This window comes from Glycine soja, chromosome 15, assembly GCF_004193775.1.
Source record: "Glycine soja cultivar W05 chromosome 15, ASM419377v2, whole genome shotgun sequence".
Taxonomy (NCBI): domain Eukaryota; kingdom Viridiplantae; phylum Streptophyta; class Magnoliopsida; order Fabales; family Fabaceae; genus Glycine; species Glycine soja.
The window spans coordinates 14,264,444-14,267,890 of record NC_041016.1 but is presented as its reverse complement, the minus strand read 5'-3'; the positions used below and the strand labels follow the sequence as shown (position 1 = coordinate 14,267,890).

Below are 3,447 nucleotides of genomic sequence, written 5' to 3'. Positions count from 1 at the left end.
GAGATATTGCAATAAACTTATCAGATAAGAAGGCCCGAGGCTATGATTAAATCTTGTCATTGAATTCTCTCAATTATACATTAATTGAATCTGAATTCTCTTGAGGTTGTTAAAATGGTTTGGCCAAATACTTCCAATAATTTTTCTCTTAATTTAGTTTTAATTTGGTCAATTAAGAAATAAATTATGAGAAAACATAAACACACAGAGAATGATAATAAAAAATACCTAAAATGCTTTGGTCAATCATCATTCTAAATGATTCAGTTGTTTTATATTTCCATTATTCATACGAAGTTAATCACAAACACAAAAATAACTAAAATATAAATTGATAAATTCTAATTAGAAATTAAGTACGATAGAACAACATAATTTACTTAATAAAAACAATTTCAATTAAATAAATTGGGATTCATATGCAAATTACATCATAATCATGGACCCAAACAAGCAAAACAATAACTTCATATACATGAAAAAGATGAGGGAATGAGAAAAATTATAATTAGAGCCCCCCTAATCTTCCATGTGTTTTTCTCGATCCAAAAGAATTCTCACACTATGCTTAGGTCACTCATGGAGTCAATTTTTGTGCACAAAATAAAAGATAAAACATACCCTCACACAATTCCCCTTTTTATAAAAATAAAAAGTATAGCAGACATGAGGAGTAGTACGTCCTGTTGTTGAAGAGCATGGTTGTTCTCCTTGAAGGGGATAACTTGAATTTTGAGTCTTCGCAACAGCACGACAGTGCTCTAAAAAGTATGACTATTCTCATATGTTCTAATGTTCTTTTCAAATTCTCGAGAATCAAACCAAGGTCATGCTAAAGAGAACATGAGTGTGCTGGGATGAGTACGGTTCTGCTCTCAAAGAGCATGGTCATATTTTTCATTAGAGTATTCTTTTTTGTTTCTTTTTAAGCTCTTTTTTACAAAATTTTCACATTTTTAATCCCTGACTTGGCTGAATCAAGCTTAACAGAATTAGTTTTGTCAATAAAATCACATGAATTGAATTAAAAGCAAAAGCAAGGCAAAAATTCTTGTAAAAGAACATGCAAACACCGATTTATCACCCACCTCATTTTAGTATTCATTTCCCTCATTTTTAGATATCTGTTACTAAAATAGAAGTTGTGACTATTTAAAAAAAGGTAAACACTAATTTAATTAAAAAGATTATTTTAAATTTAGCTACCTAGAGTTAGCATTGGCCTGATTAATATGTGACTTTAAAATGCTTATGCTAGATCTATATATAATTTTTATAAAATGATGTTTTTATTTATTTGTTATTGATATATTATAGAACAAAGACAGAATAAAATTATTAAAACATAATAAAGACATAAGATAAATAATAATGTAGAAATAAACAAAAATAATCGTCATATACAATTATGCTCATGTTTGTAATATGATAGTCAAAGTGTACAAGAAAAAGACATAAAAAAAGGACAAAAATATCTCTAGACTGGTATCGTCATCCAAGAAATGATCGTCCATATAATCTTGATAGTATCGATGTACTTTTAGGTGTCAGACTCTTAGTGTATGAGCATGACTGGTATCAAAAGCTGCACATGCACCATCATAGCGCACATGCATGTTGCTCCAAAGTAGTAGTCCTCTCCTCGACACTATTAGCAACCTCTTGCCAAATGCTAAGCTCGGTCGACCCATCAATCTTCTGTGTTGTATCTGCAAAGGCCTCACAAATTTTTGCCTGCATTTAGCTAGAACATTGTTGAAAGTCCTTATGTTCAAGTTTAGAGATCATAAACTAGTAAGATACTTATATTGTTTGACAAATGAAGTTGTGTAAAAAAAGGTTGTGATTGACAACTTACATATGCCTTTTGAGAGTGACCATCAACACAATTGTCATACCCTTCTTGTCGGTGGCCATTAAGAGCTCATTAAAAATGTAAAAAAGGCAATTGATTTTTAGTCTAAAATTATGACACAATAAAAAAAATACTAATCTACATGAAACATGTGTATGCAAGGGAATACACATACTATATTTCTAATGCCACCTTGAGGGTAAGACCTACAATTTGTAGTTTGGACTACTCTATCTCTAACAGAAGTATGGTTGGTCTTGTTTTGGGATGAGGACATCCAAAAGACCTCACTATTCCAATAAGCAACAACACCAACCCAGCTTCACCCCCAATCCAAATAAGCTTATTTTTTGTAAGGATAAATCCGGCTAAACATAGTTTTTTTTAATTCTTATAAAAACAATGTTTTCAATAAACAAAAGTCCATGAAACAGAATTTTTAAAAATTAATTAATTTGAGTATCTATTCTTTAAGAAGATAAGTTAGAAAATATTAAAAATTATTGAACTGTCGAAAATGTTAAAAACTTCTGAAACATGGAGATATGTTTGACTTGTTTTCCCGAATTAATTAAATTTGCTCATCTTGTCAACTTTGATTCTAACTATTTCTGTCTAAGAACTTCATAGAACAAGGGTGTGTTTACCTAGCATATACAAGAGAGTCATTAGAGTCTCACATGAGAGGAAGAAAGCCAAATATAACCACAGGATGACTTGCCGGGAAAATCCAACAAATGAAACTACCTAACTTGCTAGCTTAATAGCAAATTAATGCCTGCAAGTCATCCTTGGCTTCATTCCACTTTCAACCTCTCCATGGAAGATACTTAGACCAAAAACTTAGGAGTTTCCCCAAACTTGTTTTCCCTTGGCATATGGATTTTGATCTATTGCCAATTCAATCTCTATGTTACTAAAGTTAGTAAGTTACTGCCATTTATAAGCTAGAGGCAAGGGTTAGTGGCAAAAGTTAGATGCTCTCATGCTATCAATCATATTTTCATTTTGACTCACTATTCACAATCTTTAGGACAAAATTGATAGTTATTCCTCCGATAGGGCAACCCCACATTCGACCTGTTTTATCCTGATTTCTTCCAAAAGCTTCCTTCATGCATTTGGATCGGCCACTTTAGCACAAACAAAGATTGTTGGGGTCTCCACCTTCCTTTCTAGTTTCAATCAATTGGTTTCAAAGCTAAATTTCCTTTTTGTGGGAATAGAATCTTTCAAAAAAGGGGAGGCAATGAGGATTTGTGCCGTTAAATGGCCATACTTTTTGGTTATGAGCATGACATAGGGTCACGTAATTTGGGTCATGGTTATCAGGTTGTGATGGTCAGAGTGCACATATGCTACTTTCAGAATTTTTTATTTTTATTTCCTAATTTCATTTGAAAATGGAAATGGATATGATTAAGCTTAATTCAAAGGCTAGGCATGAACTGTGCAATGCATGATATCTTAATAGATATGGTGCTAAGGAATAATATAATTCATAGATGTGGAAAAGGGTTGAAAAGGAATAATGTGAGCTGGGACACCTTTGACAAACCAGATTTTCCAATTAAGAAAAAGATGTTGAGGTT

General features: G+C 32.1%; 1 long non-coding RNA gene across 1 annotated transcript; it reads right to left on the bottom strand.

Moving 5' to 3' along the window:
* Nucleotides 1-1,362: 1,362 nt before the first annotated feature.
* On the bottom strand, nt 1,363-2,755 carry LOC114387724. The gene is made up of 2 exons (XR_003661391.1): nt 1,859-2,755; nt 1,363-1,744 (listed from the first exon to the last, which is right to left on the bottom strand). It is a non-coding gene; the product is annotated as an uncharacterized LOC114387724 (long non-coding RNA).
* Nucleotides 2,756-3,447: the final 692 nt, after the last annotated feature.